This window comes from Scyliorhinus canicula, unplaced genomic scaffold (genome assembly GCF_902713615.1).
Source record: "Scyliorhinus canicula unplaced genomic scaffold, sScyCan1.1, whole genome shotgun sequence".
Taxonomy (NCBI): domain Eukaryota; kingdom Metazoa; phylum Chordata; class Chondrichthyes; order Carcharhiniformes; family Scyliorhinidae; genus Scyliorhinus; species Scyliorhinus canicula.
The window spans coordinates 175,047-199,227 of NW_024056026.1; the positions used below are offsets into that span (position 1 = coordinate 175,047).

The following is a 24,181-nucleotide window of genomic DNA, read 5'->3' on the forward strand; positions in this document are numbered from 1 at the left end:
ATAAGGAATATTTGGCTAATGGTAAAATTCTTGGTAGTGTGGATGAGCAGAGGGATCTCGGTGTCCATGTACATAGATCCCTGAAAGTTGCCACCCAGGTTGATAGGGTTGTGAAGAAGGCCTATGGTGTGATGGCCTTTATTGGTAGAGGGATTGAGTTCCGGAGCCATGAGGTCATGTTGCAGTTGTACAAAACTCTAGTACGGCCCCATTTGGAGTATTGCGTACAGTTCTGGTCGCCTCATTATAGGAAGGACGTGGAAGCTTTGGAACGGGTGCAGAGGAGATTTACCAGGATGTTGCCTGGTATGGAGGGAAAATCTTATGAGGAAAGGCTGATGGACTTGAGGTTGTTTTCGTTAGAGAGAAGAAGGTTAAGAGGTGACCTAATAGAGGCATACAAAATGATCAGAGGGTTAGATAGGGTGGACAGCGAGAGCCTTCTCCCGCGGATGGAGGTGGCTAGCACGAGGGGACATAGCTTTAAATTGAGGGGTAATAGATATAGGACAGAGGTCAGTGGTGGGTTTTTTACGCAAAGAGTGGTGAGGCCGTGGAATGCCCTACCTGCAACAGTAGTGAACTCACCAACATTGAGGGCATTTAAAAGTTTATTGTATAAGCATATGGATGATAAGGGCATAGTGTAGGTTAGATGGCCTTTAGTTTTTTTTCCATGTCGGTGCAACATTGAGGGCCGAAGGGCCTGTACTGCGCTGTATCGTTCTATGTTCTATGTTCTATGTCACGCTTGTGCCTTCAACGTCGTCCTCAAAACACTGCAATCATTTCTATGCAATAAAAGTGGAAGGTTCAGGTTTTACCAAAGTCAATCGGTGACTTTGTTAAATAGTCTTCTGCATTGTACATTTTACATCGGAGCAGTGGACGGTCTCTCCAGTGTGAGCACGTTAGTGAGTCAGCAGATCCATTTTACTTCTAAAGCTCTTCTCACAGTCAGACCACATAAAATGTTTTGTGTCAGAGTGAACATGTTGGTATGAAGTGAGATGGGTTAGAGTTATAGAGTTTTACAGCACAAAACAAGGCCCTTTGTCCCATTGTGTCTGTGCCGGCTATCAAGCACCAATCTATTCTAATCTCAGTTTCAGGGATTATTAACATCAACTCAAACAAACTCCATCTGTCAGAATGAACATGGTTCTGTCCTGGATGTGATTTTGGTTCAGTCCTGGATGTGATTAATATCAATAACAGCAGAGTCCTGGAGATACTTGTGAACTCGCTGATGTGTCTGCAGGGTGGATGACTGAATGAATCCCTTCCCACAAAGAGAACAGATGAACGCTCCCTCCCTGGTGTGAATGCGCTGGTGTTTCAGCCGGAGGGACTGCTCAGTGAATCCCTTCCCACACACGGAGCAGGTGAACGGTCTCTCCCCAGTGTGAATAAGGTGGTGTCGCATCAGGGTTGATAACTGAGTGAATCCCTTCCCACACACAGAACAAGTGAATGGTGAACTCACTGGCGATCCAACAGTTTGCACAACTCAGTGAATGCCATCCCACACTTGGGGCAGGCAAATAGTTTCTCCCCAGTGTAAACTCGCTGGTGTAACAGAAAGCTGGATAACTGAGTGAATCTCTTCCCACACAGAGCAGGGCTACGGCCTCTCCCCGTTGTGAACTCGCTGGTGTGTCAGCAGATGTTCTTTTCTTTGAAAGTTCTTTTCACAGTCGGAACATTTAAAAGGTTTGGTGTCAGAGTGAACAAGTTGGTGTGTAGTGGACTTGTTGGGTTGGGTTAGTCGAGTGAACCTCTTCCCACACTCATAGCAGGTGAATGGCCTTTCCCCGGTGTGACTGCGGCGATGGATTTCCAGCACAGACGGGGATATGAATCCCTTCCCACAGTCCCCACATTTCCACGGTTTGTCCATGGCGCCGGGGGATATGAATCCCTTCCCACAGTCCCCACATTTCCACGGTTTGTCCATGGCGCCGGGGGGATATGAATCCCTTCCCACAGTCCCCACATTTCCACGGTTTGTCCATGGCGCCGGGGGGATATGAATCCCTTCCCACAGTCCCCACATTTCCACGGTTTGTCCATGGCGCCGGGGGGATATGAATCCCTTCCCACAGTCCCCACATTTCCACGGTTTGTCCATGGCGCCGGAGGGATATGAATCCCTTCCCACAGTCCCCACATTTCCACGGTTTGTCCATGGCGCCGGTGTCTTTGTGCCTCTCCAGGTTGGACAAACAGTTGGAACCTCGTCCACACAGGACACGTCTACAGATTCTCCTCGCTGTGAATGGTGTGATTGATTTTCAGGCTGTGTAACTGGTTAAAGCTCTTTCCACAGTGAGTTCACTGGAACACTCTCACTAGGGTGTGAATGTGTCTCTGTGCTTTCCCACAGACAGAACAGACAAACATCTCTCCTTCCACATTCAAATTCAAGTCCAGATGAACTGAGTTATTCTGTTACTTTTCAGTCTGAAAATCCTCTTCTGAGCCCCAGTAAAACACCTGCAGTCACTCGTGATCTACCTGGTGTCCCAGAAGATGAGATGAGTGAGTGTATTCCTTCCGACACTCGGAGCAGGTCAATGGCTTCATTCCAATGTGAATGTGTTGGTGTTTCTGCAGATCATTGCTGCTTTAAAGCTCTTCCCACATTTGAAACATTTAAAAGTTCTCACATCAGCGTGAACTTGCTGGCGTCGCTGCAGGTTGGATGATAAAGAAAATCCCGTCCCACATATGAAATGAAAATTAAAAAAATGAAAATTGCTTATTGTCACGAGTAGGCTTCAATGAAGTTACTGTGAAAAGCCCCTAGTTGCCACATTCCGGCGCCTGTTTGGGGAGGCTGTTACGAGAATATAACTGTGCTGCTGGCCTGCTTTCAAAGCCAGCGATTTAGCCCTGTGCTAAACTGCTGTGATGCAGGTTGAGTGTGAGTGCATCAATGAATTTCAACACAATGTGTAATTAAATTCTTTGCCACAGTCCCTACATTGGAACACTCACTCCTGTCTATGTGTCCTGGTGCTGTTCCTGTCACACCGATGTTTGAAATCTTTCCCACAGACAGAACAGAGAAACATTTCTCCTTCCACATTCAAAAGCCAATGATATTCAGGTTCTGATGAATTGAGTAACTGTCAGATCTTGATGTCATGTTTGATTTGAGTTTCCTTTCTGTCAATCCACTCCTTGTAATCCTATAAAACCAATTTGCAGAGTTTAGTGCAGGACAGAAACTTAGGACAGATAATTATAGTTCCTGGGGCATAATTATTGCTCTCTTGTTTCCCAAAGCTGCAAATCCCAGTCCCCCACACTCTCCCCTTCCCTTCAAACTCACCACAATGATTTCACCATCACCAATTCTGAGATGAAATTGAAATTCCTGATTATGAATTGAATTTACACTCCACCAATTGCCATGATGGGATTTAAACCCTTGTCCCCAGAACACTAGCCTGTGTCTGTGGTTTGCTGGTGTTGTGAACCCCCATGGAGAGTGGTACTGACCTGGAACTCAATGCTTACACTCAAAGATCCATAATATCCAGGTTCAGATTAATCAAGGGGCTCTCTTAGGTCTTAATGTCTTGTTTGATTTCACTTTGCTGTGTTTAAATCCTCCCCTTGTAACCCTCTGTAAAAGGAGTTTCCAGAATCCATCACTGTCAGTCCTGCTGAGTGGACAGGGATCACCGCGCATGCTCCCTGCTGCACACTGGCCCCTATGAGGATGGTGGTGGTTAACTGGGGAAAGGCTCTGCAGGAAAACCTTCCCGCTCGGTGCAAACACGGGATCGGTAATTTCTTGTTTTAATTTTGAGGCCTCCCCTCCCACCCACTGCCCCTAACGCTGCCTCCGCTTATCCGCCTCCTTCCCGCCTGAAGATGAGACAAACAAGCGTCTGTCCCTGGACATGAGCCGCACTGCGCATGCCCCACATCACAATGCCCGGGGAGTGATTGACGGCAGCTCCGGACCAATAAGAGGGGGTGTGACTGGAGGACCGAGCAGGAACGGCTGGACCTCCAACCAATCGGAGCTAATGAGGGGCGGGGCTGATCCCGGATCTCCTTCATTTGCTGAGACTTTGGATTTTGTGAATGAAGTTTGAGCTTCACAAAGACTGAACCTTCTTCCTGTGTCAAACCTCTGAGGAAAACACTTTCTTTTCACCTCAATGGACTTTTAAAAATCCCATTGACCCTTCTACAGACTCAATTCAATTCCAGCCTTGGGTGATTGTGTGGAGTTTGCACATTCTCCCCGTGTCTGTGTGGGTTCCCTCCCTGTGCTCCAGTTTTCTCCCACCATCCAAAGATGTGCAGGTTTGGTGGATATGTTATGCTAAATTGCCCCTTGGTGATCAAAGGTGAAGTGAGATAACGGGGAGAGGGCAGGGGGAGTGTGCCAGCGGTGGGGGGGGCCTGCTCATTTGTAAACTCGATGGACCGAATGGGCTCCTTCTGCACTGAAGGGATTCTATGATGCTGCCAGACATGTTATGTTCATTCAGCATTTTCTGTTTTTACTCTATATCACACACATTTTTGATCCACTAATTAGATTTATTGAACCACTATACCATCAGCTACTGGGAGCAGTGTATTGGTGTTGCAGCTTTTCTATAGAACTTTCTCTCAAATCTGATCTAATGGGAGGCAGAGGCAGCTGATTGGATTGACTCAATCTCAGTCACAAAGAAGCTCCACAAGCTCCTCACACTTCTTGTTGGAGGTGAGGTTGGAAGAGACACGGGGAAGCGAGAGTACGTCAAAAGGAACTAACTTGTGTAAGAGATATTAAAAAGTTTCAACACTCTGCGTATTTAACACAAATCTAATTTATTTGACTGTAAGGCAAAATATTAGCCCCTGTAATTGGGCTGGAGTTTGCAATCAGCAGAAAGAGACCCAAATTAATATGTTTCAGTCCTGAATGTGAGTAACAGCAAAATCCAATCACTGTAGTTACTTGTGGCCTCGTTGGTGTCTCAGCAGGGAGGATGACTGAGTGAATCCCTTCCCACACTTGGAGCAGGTGAATGGCCTCTCCCCGGTGTGAATTCGCTGATGGACAGTGAGGTTAGATGATTGTCTGAACCCAGTCCCGCAGTTAGAGCACCTGTACGGTCTCTCGTCAGTGTGAACACGTTGATGGCTCATCAGTTCCCCAGAACTTTTCCAGCACTTCCCGCAGTCTGGACATTGGAACGGTCTCTCATCAGTGTGAACTCGCTGGTGACTCAGCAGCTGGTCAAAAATAGTTAATCCCTTCCCACGCTGTGAGCAGGTGAATGGTCTCTCCCCAGTATGAACTCGCTCATGTCTCAGCAGGTGGGATGACCGAGTGAATCCCTTCCCACACTTGGAGCAGATGAATGGTCTCTCCCCAGTATGAACTCGCTGGTGTGCGGACAGAGTGGATGACTCAGTGAATCCCTTCCCACACTTGGAGCAGGTGAATGGTCTCTCCCCTGTGTGAACTCGCTGGTGATTCTGCAGGGCCGATGACTGAAGGAATCGCTTCCCACACTTGGAGCAGGTGAATGGTCTCTCCCCAGTGTGAACTCGCTCGTGTCTTCGTAGGACCGATGACTGAGTGAATCCCTTCCCACACTTGGAGCAGGTGAATGGTCTCTCCCCAGTGTGAACTCGCTCGTGTCTTCGTAGGGCCGATGACTGAGTGAATCCCTTCCCACACTTGGAGCAGGTGAATGGTCTCTCCCCAGTGTGACTGTGTTGATGAGTTTCCAGCTGGGATGGGGAAGTGAATCCTTTCCCACAGTCCGCACATTTCCACGGTTTCTCCTCGGTGTGACTGCATTTGTGGCTTGTGAGGCCTGATGGTCGAGTGAATCCTCGTCCACACACACAACACGTGTACGCTTTCTCCCCACTGTGAATGAGGCTCTTTGCTTCCATGTTCAAAATCCTATGATGTTCAGGATATGATAAATTGAGGATGTGATGTTTTGGTTTGAGATTCCAGACCTTTGAATCCTCCCCTTCGAACACCCTGTGAAACTGATCGAGAACAGAAAATAGGGAGTGAGAGAGAACCCACAAAAACACAAAGGCCGGTTGTGAAATTGAGCTGAATGAATCTGGTAATTTGTGGGGCCGGCACTGGGAAAAAGTGACCATGAAAACTGCTGGATTGTCAGAAAAACCCAACCGGCCTCTTTGGGAGGAGAGCGAAAGAGGTGAAGAGGGATTTTGTATATCTACAAGACAAACTAAGAGAGTAGTTGGCAAAGCAAATTCGATTTTGGGCTTCATAAACAGTAATATTGACACCAAAGCTGTGCTTCCGGTGGCAATGATTAGCACTGCTGCCTCACAGCGTCAGGGACCCGGGTTCAATTCCAGCCTTGGTGACTGTCTGGAGTTTGCACTTTCTCCCCGTGTCTGCGTGGGTTTACATCCGGTGCTCAGGTCTGTCCCACAATCTAAAGAGCAAATTAGGTGGATTGGCCTTGATAAATTGTCCCTTAGTGTCCAGGGATGTGCAGGTTAGGTGGGGCTATGGGGTTACAGGGACAGGGTAGGGGTGTGGGCCGAGGCAGGGTGCCCTTTCAGAGAATCAGTGCAGACTCGATGGGCCGAATGGGCCCCTTCTGCACTGTAGGAATTCTGCGGTTCTAATTCTATTTTATGAATCTTTATAAAGCTCTGGTCACCACTCTTCAGGAAGGATGTGAAGGTTCTTGGAGAAGGTGCAGAGGAGATTTACCAGAATGGTTCCAGCAAAGGAGGTTGAGGGGCGATTTGATTCAGGTCTACAACATTATGCCAGATTTCCATCGGGTGGACAAAGAAACTCTGTTTCCATTCACTGATCGTACAAGCAGTCGGGACACAGATTTAAAGTTTTGGGTAAAACCTGGATTGAACGATATAAGATCCTCAGGGGTCTTGGCAGGGTGGATGTGGAGAGGATGTTTCCTCTTGTGGGACAATCGAGAAAGAGGGGTCACTGTTGCAAAATAAGGGGTCAACCATTTCAGATGGAGATGAGGATTATTTATTCTCTTGAGGGCTGTCAGACTTTGAATGCTGAGCAGGCTTGAAGGGCCTAGTGTATGTAAAAGCTACAGGAGATATGATGGGATAAGAGATATGTTTTTACATAGCGAGCGGCAATGACCTGAAACTTGCTGCCTATGAGGGAGTTTCAAAATAGACACAATGAATGATTTGATTTCAAAAGGAAATTGGATAGACATCCGAGGGAAATAAACCTGTGAGGATACAGGGACAGAACAGTAGAATGGCACTGACTGGATTGCTCCAGAGAGCTAGCATGGATTCAATGGGCCGAATGCCATTCTCTGTGCCATCATGTCTCTGACTCGTTTGTGTAATCTAGTTCTGTTACTTAACCCCGGGGGGTTCAGATATTACTCAGGTAAATCTGTGCTACACTCCCTCCGAGGCCACTCTATCCTTCCTCAGGTTTGTTGCCCAGAACTGAACACAGTTCTCCAGGTTTGGTCTAACCAGGGTTTGTGAATCTCGAGGCTTTTCCAGTCACACTGAGACCTGAAATCTTCCCTCACAGACAGAACAGACAAACCTTTTACCTTCCACACCCAGATGCTGCTGAAATTCAGGTTCTGATGAATCGAGTGACTCTGTCAGATGTGACGTTTGGTTTGTGTTTCCCGTCTGTTAAACCTCCACTTCCAGTATCCTGTAAATTTACAGAAATCTCACTGTCAGTTTAGGATAGAAATTCACAACATTCTCTCCTCGCCAACTTTGATTAAATGTATTCCTGGAGGTTTGATCACATGACCTGCCCCCATCCTCCAGCCATTAATCGGTCAACACACCCATCCTTGTGACACACTGCCTTCCTCGGCCAATTGGGAAGCAAAAGGACTCATGAAATATTTTTTACTGTCCTAATGATTTTCCAGAGACAAAATATTTTTATCTGTCCTAATGATTTCCCAGGTATGAATCTCATTAAGATAGAAGGTTAAATTTGAATTCATTGAAAGTTTACTGATGACCATGAAACCATTGTCGATTGTTGCAAAGCCCCACCTGGTTCACTCCTGTCCTTCAGTGAAGGAAATCTTCTATCCTTACCTGGTCTGGCCTACATGTGCCTCCAGATCCAGTCAGCAGGTTGACTCTTAAAATGCTCTCTGAGATACACTCAGTTCAGTGGCAATTAGGGCTGGGCAGTGAATGCTGGCCCAGCCAGCGACACCCACTTCCCGTGAATGAACAGAAAAGAAAATCTGCCATCCTTACCTGGTCTGGCCGACACGATTCCAAACCACAGCAATGTGGTTGATTCTTTAAATGCCCTCCGAGATGGCCAGCCAGCCACTCGGTTTGAGGGAAATTAGGGATGGGCAATAAATGTTGGCCCAGCCAGTGACTCCGACAAATGATTAAAACATTCCTGGAGACTCCAGTCAGTCAATCCGGGAGAGTTGGTATCCGGTCCAGGCTCACAGCGCATGCGCCCTGTGGCACCTTGTCCTCTGTAAAGATGGCGGCCGGTAACCTGGGCCTGTCGCCGCTCAGCTCTCACTCTGTTCGGTGCTGTTTAAGACGGGACTGTTAACATTTTACTCAGGAGTTGAAGCCTCCACGGAGTATTTATGAAGCCTCCTGGCTCACTCCGCAGCTTCTATTGCTCCTCGCACCGTCAGCGACAACTGCACTGCGCATGCGCTAGTCACAGCCTGAAAGCATATGCTCCAGTCACAGCCGGACTCTGCGTATGTGTGCGGAGCTTCTGTCATGTGGAACGAGCATATTCTCAGCTGCAACGCATGTTGGGTAATAAACCCGTCATTGAAATGAGTATTTTTGATATAAATTATGTTTGCCATCTGATTACGGTGAGTAACATTGGGCCAAGGGAACAAATGTATGAAATCAATTAATACAGCACCTAAATAGTACGGGCCCTCCACCACAGTTCTCTCCTGTGTGTGATTGACAACAGTGACTACAGTGAGATGTGAATTCATTGGGTGTCTCAACAGGTTAGGGTGAACAAATGATTTTTGTCCCCATAGACCGAAAAGTTAAACTGCCCCTCACCAATAACAATATGATGAAATTGGATCAAATAGTTTGAGCTTTTAAAGTTGGAGTGTTAACCGGTGGAAACTGAGAAAATCCCTTTGCACATGTGAAGTGTGTGAGTGATCTCCCTCTGAACTGCTCCTGAACCGCACATTAGATTAATTAATGACTAACTTATATTTATTCTTATCCAGTGGAATCATCTTCCACTTGTCGATCATGTCAAAACTTTTCATAATCTTACAGGCCATCCTTCATTCCCTTTTCCAGAGAAAAAGTTTACACCCCATCCAATCTTTCTGGCCGGGTATAACCTGCCAGTTCAGACATAATTTAAATATATTTGTCAGCATCTTCTCCAGTCCTTCTAGATCCATTTTAGGATGTGGAGACTTTACCTAATCTGAGCAGCAAACTCAAAGTTGCCCCCAAATGCCTGTATGTTGAAGTATTACAATCATTTTACCATTAGCTGAATATGAGATGAGACAGAAGAAGCAGATCCAACGAGTCTGTAACACTGTAGAGGATCTACAAACTTGCCTCTTCCCCTTACTGCTAAATAGTTGACTTTTTCACTCATAACATGTCAGCTATGGCATTAAGAATAATGTGTCAGAGAAAGACTGGATTTCAGCTCGGTGACACTGGGCCAGACTAAATTAGTTCACAGGATTGTTGAGCTAATGTATCCATATCATAAAATGGATCTGGAAGGACTGGGGAAGATACGGGAAAGTATATCAGAATGGTGCCTCAAAGGGCAGGTTACAGCCAGCAAGAAATGCAGTGACTCGAGGAGCCATCTGGTCTCCCTCCGGCTCCCATTTCTTATGTTCTTATGAACATCACTGTAAATCATTTCCATGCTGTTGCCATTTATACCTCCCCTGGACCTGTCCTTTATTTCTTCTCTTGTCCTATTAGTTTATTTACTTATCTCATTGTCACCCAGATTTATCTTGCACCATTATCCCCTTTGTCATTTAATCACTTCAGCCTTACAACCTCACAAACTGGACCCCTCTGCAAGCCACTCAGTTCTAGGGTAACTAGGGATGGGCAACAAATGACAGCCACATCCCAAGAACAAATAAAGAAAATTTGGCAGTAAGGAAGGCAAATGCAATGTTCGTATTCATTTCAAGAGCTACAATACAAGATGAATGGGGATGAGAAATGGCCATGATCGAATGGCAGACCAAACTCGATGGGCTGAATGGCCTAATTCTGCTTCTCTATCATTTTTTTAATGAGGGAATCTCACAGAAACACTTGTAAAACAATTGTTGGAATCCATCCCAGACCTGGATACAGATCAATTGATTCTTGGAGGAGATTTCAATTGTGTTCTGGACCCTAAATGGACTGGTCCAAGCTGATTCAACCACAACAAAAACATGAAAAAGGAATGAAACCAGACGGACCACCCGGCATCGACCCAGGCACCAGAAACCACAACGGCAAACCCAGCAAAAGATTTTTAAAAACTGTTCCCATCAGTAGATTGTAAAAGTATTACGGGACACATATTTAAGATTGTGAACAAGATCTACAGGGGAGATAGGAGGTAATCATTTTATACAGATTTAGATCTGAAACTCAATGCTTACACACAAAGGTCGATAATCTCCAGGTCCTGATAACCCGAATGGTGCTGTTAGAATTTGATGTGAGGATTGGTTGTGAGTTTCCTGTCTGCGAATCCCTTTCTAAGCCCCTGTGAAAGACGTTTACAAAGGCATCACTGTCAGTCCAGAAATAATATTCAGGAAAGATAAATATTTCTCCTGGTTTGAATTCGCTGTGTGTAAATCCTCCCCTTCTAATCCCCTGTAAAAGGAGATTCCAAAGTTAATCATCGTCAATCCAGGATAGAAATTCACAACATTCTCCCCTCCTGCTTATGGGTCCAGGCTGACCGCTCATGCCCCCAGCTGCACACTGACCCTCGTCATCAGCAGTCCCTCGATTTGAGGGTGACGTCTCCTCAGGGCTGAGAGTTTCCGCCCTGGACTTCATGTGGCTGAACAGAGCCGCAGAGCTTTGGACACATGGGACAGGATGTCCAATGAGACAGTGAAATCCGGAGAGCTGGATTGGCTTCCTTTTCTTTCCATCTCTGTCACCGCTTTGCATCATCAATAAGAGATTGGGACTCAAAGACTAATCCAGTTTGATGGACAAGTTGTCTCCATTCTGAACAATGGGGAACAAGCTCCTCCCACTCATTGAAACATCTGATTGAAACAGATGACAACTGCGCATGCGCCCTGATACACATCCAATAAAGATGGCGGCCGTTAACTCGAGCCTAAATGAGGAGCTGCAGCTCCGCTCGGTACAAAGGGGTCCCGGAAACTCTTTTCCGAGGATTGCGGCTTACAACAGCTTTTCACAACGTTTCTGCCCACTCCCGCAATCTCTCGCTCCCTCCATACTGTTAAACGCCTGTTACCAATTTCTGATCTGAAGACACAATACTTCTTCTTTGCCATTACTCACTGCGCATGCTTCAATCACAGCGGGCCCCGCCCCTCATTCACTCCAACTGGTTGGAGGACCAACCGCTCCCGGTCGGACCTCCAGTCCCGCCCCTCCACCTATTGGTCCGGAGCTGCCGTCAATCACCCGGGCATTGTGACGGTGACAGATGGTGAGAGCGGCCACAGGCTCAGGCTGACTCGCTGATTGTCCAATAATAACAGTGAGAGTCTCAGTGGGACAATCAGACAATAATAGTGGAGATGGGGCCCAGAGGAGAAACAGCAAAGGATTCACTGACTTTGAGAGTAACAAACACAGTGTCTGTTCCAATAAGAATCAGGCTGAAGTGTGAGTGAACACATCTTTGGATCCAGTGTAGAATCACAGAATCCCTACAGTGCTGAAGGAGGCCATTTGGCCCATCGAGTCAGCACCGACCCTCTGAAAGATCACCCTACCGTGGCCAATACCCCACCCTAACCCCGTAACCCCACCCAGGGACAATTTAGCACAGGCAATCTACCTAACCTGCACATCTTTGGACTGTGGGAGGAAATCTCCGCAGCTACGGGAAGAATATGTAAACTCCACACAGACAGTGACCCAACGTCGGAATTGAACCCAGGTACCTGGAGCTTGAGGCAACAGTGCTAACTACCGAGCCACCCCCGTAACTCTGTCATGATTAGACAATAACCTGCCTGTTATTCCAATTCTGGTGTACGTTACTCTGTCACTATTATTATTAGACAACAACCTATCTGATATTCCAATTCTGGTGTGTGTTACTCTGTCACTGTTATCATTAGACACTAATAGGAGGGCAAAATAAATGCAAGGTAGCAATGATATTTTGAAGTTTCTGTGTTCCAATGAGTGTGACTGGGAGGTGTGCGATAAAATAGGAATGGAGACATCATGAGAAAGGATGGCACGGCGGCAGTGGTTAGCATTGCTGCCTCACGGTGCTGAGGACCCAGGTTCGATCTCGGCCCCGGGTCACTGCCGTGTGGAGTTTGCACATTCTCCGGTGTCTCCGTGGGTCTCACCCCCACAACCCAAAGATGTGCAGGTAGGTGGATTGGCCACTCTTGAGCTCCACCAAAAAAATAGAACAAAGGAAATAAACTTAGGGACAAAGCAAAAAGGGCCGCTCCAGTTAATGTCACTGCCCGAACATAACAAAGATCAGCTGGAACTTAAAAACATCTAATGGGAGTGTATTTAAAGGGGTCAATAAAGCACCCCAACCCCTGCGGTGCCCACTGGGCATGGAAGGCTTTGATGGTGCCCATGGACACTGCATGCTCCCTTTCTAGGGACACCCAGCTGCGAATGTAGCCACGGAAAAGGGGCAAACAATCTGGTCGGATGACTCTCTCGGTCGCCCACTGCCTGGAGCAATAAATGACGCACTTCGCCAGGCCTAGAGCAGGTTCACAAGGACGTAAGTGGCACAGGTTCGCGAGGTCTTCGGCCCAAGTAGGACTCAGCAAAAACACAGTCTGTGCTCCCACCCTGGAATGACCACCCAATGGAATCCAGCTCCTCCCTGCTGGTGTGCGGAGTCTTCAGTCTGGGAGGGGGCTCAGCAAACACACTGTCCACTTGATCCCCCTGCCCCGGAACAAGCACACTGGATAGAATAAGGAAGGTTTTGTCCTTGCTGAAGGCAGATGTTATCAGTTGGGAAGACTGCAAACAAGCAGTCCAAAGGGCTTTACTCCCACCTTGTTTTTGTCCTTCTCTCCCCTCTCCATCCTTCTCTCACGTCTCCTTCCTCCAGGCAGTTCAGCAGCAACCAGCACTGGAAACAGGCAGTAAACTGAGCAACAGCAGCAGCAACAGAGAGAGAGAGAGAGCAGCAACAGCAGCAGTCACTCTCCACCACAGCAACACCAAAGTCTGCACTGGGAGTGCCAGCTTCGGATTGGCCATGCTAAATTGCCCCTTAATTGTAAACAAATAATTGGGTACTCTAAATTTATAATTAATAATAATAATATTCTTCACCTCTGTCCCAGTTTTGGTGTTTTCAAGATTACAATCTGCTGCAACTTTTGGCTGGAAAGATATCAGAAGCTTTGGAAGCACCTGTAAAAGGACATTACAATGGTCAGAAATGTTAGCCAAGGTTAGAAATTAAGATCAGACAAACATTTATCTTGGTTTGAGTTTGCTGGGTGTAAATCCTCCCCTTCCAACCCCTGGTAAAAGGAGTTTCCAAAATCCATCACTCTTCGAGTAGAGGATAGAAGTTCCAAACATTCTCTTCCCTTGTTGCCAGTCCCAGGATAACTTTTTAAGTACCCAATTCATTTTTTACAATTAAGCGGCAATTTAGTTTGGCCAATCTACCTACCCTGCACATCTTTGGCTTGTGGGGGTGAAACCCACGCAAACACGGGGAGAATGTGCAAACTCCACAGTGACCCAGAGCCGGGATCGAACCTGGTACCTCGGTGCGTGAGATAGCAGTGCTAATGTCCCAGAATTAATTATTAATACGGGTTTTACTTGCTTTGGAGGCAGTTCAGTGAAGTTTCACTAGTCTGATTCCTGGGATGGGAGTGTTTGTTTTATGGAGGAAGATTGAGCCTGTTTAGTCTGTACCCGATGCAGTTCAGAAGAATGAGAGGTGATCTTCTTGAAACATCTAAGATTCTGAGGGATTTTGATGAAAGAATATTTTCCCACATGGGGATTCAAGAACTAAGGGGGACAGTTTAAAGATAAGAGTTCTCCAATTTGACACTGAGATAAGGAGAAATGTCTTCCCTCAGAGGGTCATCAGTCTGTGGATAAAAACAAATTGCTGCAGATGCTGGAATGTGAAACAAAAACAGAAACTACAATCCCAACAGGTCTGACAGTATCTGTGGAGAGAAAAGGGAGCTAACGTTTTGAGTCAGGATGACTTTGTCAAAGCTGAGTTTGTGGAATTCTCTTTCCCAGAGAGCAGTGACGCTGGGTCACTGAATAAACTCAAAGCTGAGTTCGTGTTTTTTTATCTATTGGGGAGTCAAAGGTTTCTGGGGGAAGGCAGGAAAATGTAATTAAGGGCACATTCAGATCAGCCAAGCCTTTATTGAATGGTAGTGCAGGGTTAATAAGCTGAATGGCTCCTCCTGCTGCTAATTCTGATGTTATTATTCTCTGTTCTTCGGATTGCCACACATGGAAGTAGCACCTTCCCCCTCTGGAGAGGCCGGTCATCATCGAGTCAATGATTTCTCTCCTGAAGCAACCGCCTCTGTTACGTCATCAAGATGGCCCCTCAGCCGCTCCGCTAAACAAAGATGGCGGCCATGGAACTGGGCCTAGCACCAGATAAAGCGCCACAGCTACAACGCGGGATTTGCAGGGTCTTAAACCGGCCGTGTGAGCTGCAGGGGGTGTTTATGAAGCCTTCACTCCCTCCCCCACCCCGGCTCCCGGCTCAGTCCTCCCTCCACCTCACCGACCTCTCCACCGCCCCAAACAGCCGCTCCCGCACTCGCAGACCTCCGAGCAAAGTAACACTGCGCATGCTCCAGAGAAAGCCCAGCATTGCGTCCTGCGCACTGGACTCCCTGTGGAGTGACTGGGGCACATTCACAGCCGCATGGAGTGATGGGTAATAGCCGCACCATTGAAACTGCAAACAGTAAATACAAATAACTTGGTTACCGATGGATCAAATAATCTAGCAAATGATTGTCAATGGGTATTCTGCTAATCTCCATTTCTCAAATGATTGAATGCTGCTCTCCCGTGGAACAATTCAGACCCCAATGGTCCTTCCTCTCTCCTCCCAGAAGACGCAAACTCTTGCTGAGTTCAATCGCAGAATCAGTAATTCCTCCATCTTCTCTTTTGCTCGTGATACTGAATGTTCAGTGTTTTTCTAGAATGATCCAGTACAGGTGGATGTCATTCGGCACATCATGTCTGCACTGACTCTGGACAAGAGCTACCACTTTTCCTGGTTAAATTCCATTTGCCACTGTACTGCCCATATGACCAGTCCATCTGTACCATCCCGTAATTTAAGACTTTTGTCCTCGCTAGTTGCCACACCAATGATTTTCCATCTGCAAACTTATCGATCATATCTTCACATATTTCAAGTCCTCGATTTTATATATAATTACTGTTGGTGGCTGAGGATGCACCAGGATCTCCATCAGCACCTGAACCTGTGATTCCTTCCTGTGAGACAATCGAAGCTTAATAACTCTGGAGAAACAATGCTGAAAAAGCTGATGTCCTGGTCAATGAAAAATGAAAATGAAATGAAATGGTCAAGGCTAATAACTGGGTGCTGCCTTCTCTGTCTCTGAATTACCTCCACTCCTATTCACTCCCCACTTATGTAATAAGCATTGACCATAATGACTGGCAAGAGTATGCTGCCAATCAGTCACTATCGTGACAGCGTGCCAATCAAACTGCATCATTAGGAGGCACGGAAGCACATTGGTTAGCGCTGTTGCTTCACAGCGCCAGGTCCCAGGTTCGATTCCTGCTTGAGTTTTTCTTTAAAAATAATTTTTATTGAGATTTTTTGAAAAATGTATAACAACAGAACAATATAATAATGAGCAATAACAATAATAACACCCCCAGCACCCATAACAACGCATATAACGAACCCCCCCCCCACCCCCTCAACCCAATAAACAACAAAATAAATTAACAATACATTAAATTAACCTAAACAATACCCCCCTGAAACCCCCCCCCCCTTTTTCCCCCCCCCCCCCAGGTTGCTGCTGCTGACCTAGTTTCCCTATCTTTGAGCCAGAAAGTCGAGGAAAGGCTGCCACCGCCTAAAGAACCCTTGTACCGACCCCCTCAGGGCGAATTTGACCTTCTCCAGCTTAATGAATCCCGCCATGTCATTGATCCAGGTCTCCACGCTTGGGGGTCTCGCATCTTTCCATTGCAACAAGATCCTCCGCCGGGCTACTAGGGACGCAAAGCCTGCTTGAGTTACTGCCTGTGCAGAGTCTGCACATTCTCCCCAAAAGACTTGCTTGTTAGGTAAATTGGTCATTCTGAATTCACCTGAGCAGGCGCGGAGTATGGCGACTAGGGGATATTCACAGTAACCTCATTGCAGTGATAATGTAAGCCGACTTGTGACAATAATCAAGATTATTATTATAATTACTTTTGATTTCCAACGCCTTAATGAAGAGGCCTCTGCCAAAGATCTGCGGGTTAAGAAACACCTTCTCCAATCGCAGATAGACCACAAGAGAAACACATGACTGAGTAGATGTCATCCTTGAAATGAGGAACAGCTGACAACCTAACAATAGAGGAGGAGCAGGTTATGAAGGTGTGACAGTCAATGGAACTTTCTGTGTTTGAGCAGTTTCAGCTCGAATTCCATGCTTGCCGGGTGCCTTTCTGCTTTCTCAACGATCCCCAGCCTTTCCCAATTCAGGTGATGAGGATTCCTTGTCTAACTCACACCATGACAGGAAGCTGACGAGAGTTGAACAGAGACCGGGAGGTGTCCGTCCCACATGAGTACAGCTCACAGTCGTGTTCAACCCAGCGGGACATATTTAACTCTGTGGTGAGAACTTCACCATACTCCATAATCAGGGCGGCACGGTGGCACAGTAGTTCACTACTGCTGCCTCACAGCGGCAAGGTCTCTGGTTCGATCCCGGCTTCAGGGTCACTGTCCGTGTGGTGTTTGCACATTCTTCCCGTGTTTGCGTGGGTTTCGCTCCCACAACCCAAAAATGTGCAAGGTAGGTGGATTGGCGATGCTAAATTGCCTGTTAATTGGAAAAAAATGAATTGGCTACTCTTAAATTTAAAAAAAATAATAATCCATTACCAAAGGCAGTTCAGATTCCTTGATAAAAGCAAATTACTGCAGATTCTGGAATCTGAAACCAAAATAAATATGAAACTATCTTTGGTTTCAGATTCCATGACGCAGGCTGCTCCGGTGTTTATTTGTACAGCATCTCCATCTTTTACACAATGGTCTTGGCAATGTTAAGTCCCAAGTGATGCACTGTTCTAGCTCTTGGGTTTATGTTGGGTATCAGATAGGCTTTGCTTTTTGCTTCAACGACAGATGTCATCTCTGTTGAGTGGGTCTCAAACCAGTCTTTGTTGTGGGTTCCACCTTTACCAAATGTTGCTGCTGCTGTGTCAGAAATGATTCAACTCAGTGACTTCCAAACTTCATCAATAATAATGTTGATTGATTAAGTTTCTATTCCTAAGCCTGAGAAATATTTTACCGTTTTATTTCAAGTTGATAATTTAATTTCATAATGGTGGTGTCACAGTGAACAATGTGTAAGTCAGAAAGAATTGTCAGCAAAGGATTAATCAGCATTTTCCACTTGGAGATCAGTAGAATGTTTCAGAAACTGAATTATAGATTTTTCACCAAAAACTCTTCGGATTAAAGTAAAGTTAATAAAGCTATTGCAAGTGTGTTCCTGGGAGATATCTTGAATAAAGAAGAAAGATGTTTTTAAAAAGCAACACTGCAATCCCTAAAATCAGTGACAAATCCAGAATATTAAACTGCAGCCAGTTATCGGGGGTGTTGACATCAGCAGAAATAAACCAAATATTGTAAGACTATCAGCAATAACAGCTGAATCCAGTCTCTTCAGTCACTCATGAAGCTGTTGATACAAAGAACAAGAAAATTACAGCACAGGACCAGACCCTTCAGCCCTCCATGCCCATGTCGACCATGCTGCCCATTTAAACTAAAATCTTCTACATTTCTAGGTCCGTATCCCTCTATTTCCCATCCTATTCAAGAGTGTGACCCTGAAAAGAGGTCCACAAGATTATGAGGGGCATAGATAGGTGTGGGATGGCGCAGGCACTGTCTTTCCCAGGGTGGAGGGATCAGTCACCAGATGGCATATGTTTAAAGGTCCCTGGGGCAAAGTTTAGAAGAGATAGTGTGAGGCAGATTGTTTTTAACCCTAGAGGGTGGTGAGTGGTCTGGACGCATGCCCAGGGGAGGTTAGTGGAAGCAAATACATTAATGACCTCAGACTAATGCATCTTGACAAACACATGTGATAGGATGGGTATAGGGATATGCCACAAGTGCTGAAGGTTTGTTGGGCTAAGGTACGGTATGATGACCTGGGACAGGCTTAGAGGGACTGAAGGGCCTGTCCTGTGCTGTATTGTTCTTTGTTCAAAGACTCTGTTCAATGTGGGAGAAACGGTTCATATGTTCAGAATGTGGATGATGTTTTAGCTGATGGTCTGACCTTTCGAACAATATGTAGTCACGCTGGAAGAAACCTTGGAAATCTGAGGACTGTGGAATAGATTTAATCAGACCTGGAGATTCATCGACCTGTTCACACTGAGGAGCGACCGTTAATGTTCTCCGTGTGTGTGGGAAGGGATTCACTCAGTTCACCAGCCTCACTTCATCATGGTCAATCTGTACTGGACTGTTACCAAGTGCAATGTATCTTTCCTGAGGTTTGGTGGCCAGTACGGAACACAGTTCATGCAGCAAGTGAGGAAAAGACAGCAGGAATTTCTCTAATCTGTAATTTACAAGGACACATTCTTGGTTCCCAGCAGTTACGTTTCTTCAGTAATTTCCTCATTTTCCCCGAACTACCCTGCCTGTTAATTCTATTATTTCTGATAATTCCATTACTGTAGCTATAAACTCACACATTAGAATTTAATCTGTTTCATTATTCATTCTGGTTTAAGTTTATGTTGAGGTTAATAACAGACAATTCTGTCCTCTCCCCGATTCCGATTAGAGTTTCCAATAAGTTGATTCTGTGGAATTGGAATGTCTTATCAAGCGTTTCCACGGTGACCTGTCTGCACTGAAGCGCCTACTTGAGTGTCTAACTCAGACTAAACTTCTCTCTCCCATAACACACATTATATCAGACATTGGATGTCAATATATTCAGCCATGTTATGTTAATGTCTCCAAACCCTAAAAGGAGTTCAGATTACACAACATTTAAATGTGGGGAGGACAAGTTGATAAAGTGTTTTAAAAAACACATGGGATCCAAGGTTTTATAATTCGGGTGTGGAGTACAAAGGACAGGAGGTCATGTAAACCTGGACAAATCATTGGTTAGGCTGCAGTTAGAATATTAGATCAGGTTTTGGGGATCTTATACCAGGAAGGATATCAAGGCCATGGAGAGGGTGTAGAAGAGATTCACTGAGATGATCCCAGGGAAGAAAGGCTTTAGTTACCAGGAGGGATTAGAGAAACTGGATTCTGTTCATTCGAACAGAGGCTGACTGGAGATCAGAGGGAGGGGGTTTTGATTCCACCCTTGGGTGACTGTGTCGAGTTTGCACTTCCTCCCCGTGTCTGCGTGGGTTCCTTCCGGGTGCTTCAGTTTTCCTCCCACAGGCCAAATACTGTGGTTAGCGCAGCTTAGTTGGATTGGCCATTCTAAAAGATTTCCCCTGAGTGTCCAAAGGTTAGGTGGGTTTCTGGGGATAGGGTAGAGGAGTGGTACCTGAGTGGGGTGCCGTATTGGAGGGTCGATTGCAGACTTGATGGGCCAATCGCCTCGTTCTGCACTGAAGGGATTTGATGGAACAGAAAAAGGTTCACATGAAATATCAATCAGACTGTACAATGTTCAGGACTCTCACTGTCCCTCTGGGCCTGCGGGGTGGGTGGGGGGGGGGGGGGGGGGGGGGGGACGGGTGCGGTGTGTGGTGGTGGGGGGGGGGGTGGCAGTGGAAGAACTGGTGATGGTTTCTCTATCTCTGAGTGAAATTTTATTTTAAAGTGAAGGGTGTCTGTACTGGGGAATCTGAGTACCAAGTGCCAGCTTGAACCATTCTCCAATCAGTTCCAGCACAGCTCCCTCTACATTGCCCCATGAAACACTCCCAAGGCTGATACAAAAATGGTGTTAATACTTGAGTAAATCTCCCTCCATGCTGTCCTCATCAAAACACTCCCACAATTAGGTTACAGTACAAGTTTTGGATACAAACATATATCCTCCTCGGCACTGTCCCCATCAAACACTCCAGGACAGGTACAGCACAGGGTTAGACAGAAGAAATCCCTTTGTACATTGTCCCAGTCAAACACTCCCAGGACAGATACAGCACGGGCTTAGATACAGAGTAAATGCTCCAGTTACACTCTTATAATCAAACACTGCCTGGTGCAGATACACAGCAGGTTAGCAAAACCATCCCTGGATGCCAAGGCTATGAGAGAAGTTTATTGGAAGGTATGGGGAGCTGGGCTATTAAAATCTGGTTTTGGGATCGCAGATTACGCACCAAGTGGAGTGGGGGGAATGGGGTTAGATCAAGCTTAAAGCACATCAAGGTAGATAAATCCACTCACTTAACCTGTTTGTAGTCCTTTGCAGTCCTTAAATCCACTTCACAAATTACTTCCTGCCTGTCTTTGAGTCATCATAAAATTTAGCGCTCATGACATTCAATCCCGTCATCCAACACATTCATACAGATTTGTAAATGGTTGGGAGCCCAGCAACTGATTTGCCTGGTGACATTCCACTTGTCACATCTTACCCACACCAGAATAACCCATTTCATACCTATGGCTGCTTCCTGTTCGCTAACCAATCTACTATTCATGCTGATACCCTGTACCAGCCTCCCCGAACAGGCGCCGGAATGTGGCGACTAGGGTGCTTTTCCACAGTAACTTCATTGAAGCCTACTCGTGACAATAAGCGATTTTCATTTCATTTCATTTTCGATATATTACCCCCCCACAAAAAAGAGCTCTTATTTGTGTAATAACCTTCGATGTGGCACCTTGGGAAATACCTTCTGAAAATCTACATAAAGCACATCTACAGTTCCCCTTTATTGACATCCTATTGTTACTTTCCTCAAGGAACCTGATAAATTAGTCAATCATGATTGATTCTCTGAACCCCATTTCAATCACTGTGCCAAAAGAAAAATCAAAATCTCCTCTACCCCTCTGCCAATTACCTCAAGATGAACTCACTTTCTGTTAAAGAGCCTGTCAACCCCTGCTCACCCACTTTCCCGAAAATAACATATTTAATCAGGAAAAGTCCAACAAATTCAAATATTTTCTTGTTAAAAATTTGTTGACAAAACAGAACATGGTTAAAAAAACAGAAAATTATTGAGGATCAAAGACAACCAGAGTGACAGGATGTTCACAATGTTCTGGATCCCAAATGGTTTCCCTTTGGCTCCTCTGTACTCTGTTCCCGTGACTCCCCGCTTTGGACACAGGGGCACTGAACCCTGGGGGTCACATCATCGCCAGCCTCTGTCACCCCCCGCCCCCGAAAACCTGATTGGTTGGAGGTCCAGTTCGCAGTTTAGCACAAGGCTAAATCGCTGGCTTTGAAGGCAGACCAAGGCAGGCCAGCACACGGTTCAATTCCAGTACCAGCCTCTCCGAACACGCCGGGATGTGGCGACTCGGGGCTTTTCACAGTAACTTCATTTGAAGTCTACCTGTGACAATAAGCGATTTTCATTTCATTTCATTTCAGTCAGGCCTCCAGCACCTTCCTGTCTCTATTAGCACGCCCATGGCAGTTTCCCAACTGGGAACAGGCCCCGTTATTCTCAGCTAAATTCAGCCCTCAGCTCCATCACCTGGCTGTCAGTGACACGAGCAATAGAGACAGAAAGGTGCCCGAGGCTCAAATAGGAAGACAAAACTTGTGGATTAGGATCTCCTAAAGGTCAGCAACTTCTTAGAAAATATCAAATTCCCAGTCAACAAATTAAAAGGATCACACGACAGGAGTTCAAGTTTTATGACTTTTAATGCAACAAGCTAGAAGCTACTTTAACTTGGAAAACTACACAGTAAACTACAAATTAGAACTTTGCCCTTTTAAATAACCTGGAATCACACTCGACGATTATAGTTATTCTGTCCTGGAAGTCGAAACTTAATTGTCTCAGAACCTGTCCAAAGTGATGATTCATTCCCGAGGAAAGAACTGCTGTTGTAGTATATATAAATGATTTGGAGGAAAATGTAACTGGTCTGATTAGTAAGTTTGCAGACGACACAAGGTTGGTGGAATTGCGGATAGCGATGAGGACTGTCAGAGGATACAGCAGGGTTTAGATCATTTGGAGACTTGGGCGGAGAGATGGCAGATGGAGTTTAATCCGGACAAATGTGAGGTAATGCATTTTGGAAGGTCTAATGCAGGTAGGGAATATACAGTGAATGGTAGAACCCTCAGAGTATTGAAGTCAGAGAGATCTAGGTGTACAGGTACACAGGTCACTGAAAGGGGCAACACAGGTGGAGAAGGTAGTCAAGAAGTATGCTTGCTTAATGACGGCATGATTGCCTTATTGGCCGGGCACTGAGTATAAGAATTGGCAAGTCATGTTGCAGCTGTATAGAACCTTAGTTCGGCCCACTTGGAGTATTGTGTTCAATTCTGGTCGCCACACTACCAGAAGGATGTGGAGGCTTTAGAGAGGGTGCAGAAGAGATTTACCAGGATTTGCCTGGTATGGAGGGCATTAGCTATGAGTAGCGGTTGAATAAACTTGGTTTGTTATCACTGGAACACGGAGGTTGAGTGACGACCTGATAGAGGGCTACAAAGTTATTAGTGGCATAGACAGAGTGGATAGTCAGACGTTTTTACTCCAGGGTAGAGGGTCAATTACTGGGGGGCATAGATCTAAGGTGGGAGGGGCAAGGTTTAGAGGAGATGTAGGAGGCAAGTTTTTTCACAGAGGGTATGGGTGCCTGGAACTCGCTGCTGGGAGGAGTTGGGAAGCAGGGACATAGTGACATTTACGGGGCATCTTGACAAATACATGAATAGGATGGGAATAGAGAGATACGGACCCAGGAAGTGTAGAAGATTTAGTTTTTTCGGGCAGCTGGTCGGCACGGGCTTGGAGGGCCGAAGGACCCTGTTACCTATGCTCTACTTTTCTTGATTTACTTCCGTTCTTCAACCAACACACCAAAGAAAAAAGGGAGAATAGAATAGAATGTGAACTAGCAAAGCATATAAAAAATGGACTGTAAAAGTTTCTGTGGCGACGTAAAAAGGAAACATTTGGCTCAGACAAAGGTTGTCCGTTCCAGATAGAGTCAGGAGAATTTAGAATGAGGAATAGAGATCTCTACAGCCACCCTCGTTCACACTCTGGGATGTTAGATCATCAGCTTTTGGGATTTATTCACTTTCAACCCATTAATTTCTCCAGTCCGACTTTTCACAATACTAATCTCTGCCAGTCCTTGGTTCTCGGTATTTTGGGGACAATTTCTGTATCTTCCTCGTGAAGACAGACACACATTGTTTAGTTGCTCTGCCATTTCCTTACTCCCCATTATAAAACTCTCCTGTCTCTGCCTGGAATGGACCCACATTGGTCTTTGCTAATCTTTTCCGTTTCACATTCCTGTGGAAGCTTTTCCAGTCGGTTTTTATGTTTCTCACCAGTTTGCTCTCATCAGTTTCTTGGGTCCTCCTTTGTTGAATTCCAATGGATCTTGTGGAATCTTTCACTTTTCTTGTGAGCCAAAGGTTACATTACTTTTCTGTTGGATTTATGTTCCTTAAAGGAATCGGTATTTGTTGTATATATGTGAAATTAAAGTCACAAAGAATCCAGAGGACTC

The 24,181-nt window shown here is 45.8% G+C and overlaps 1 long non-coding RNA gene across 1 annotated transcript; it reads right to left on the reverse strand.

Moving 5' to 3' along the window:
* Window positions 1–1,593: 1,593 nt before the first annotated feature.
* On the reverse strand, window positions 1,594–17,856 carry LOC119961676. Its single transcript, XR_005459711.1, has 3 exons — window positions 17,656–17,856; window positions 15,714–15,719; window positions 1,594–1,603 (listed from the first exon to the last, which is right to left on the reverse strand). It is a non-coding gene; the product is annotated as an uncharacterized LOC119961676 (long non-coding RNA).
* Between the last annotated feature and the right edge of the window lie 6,325 nt (window positions 17,857–24,181).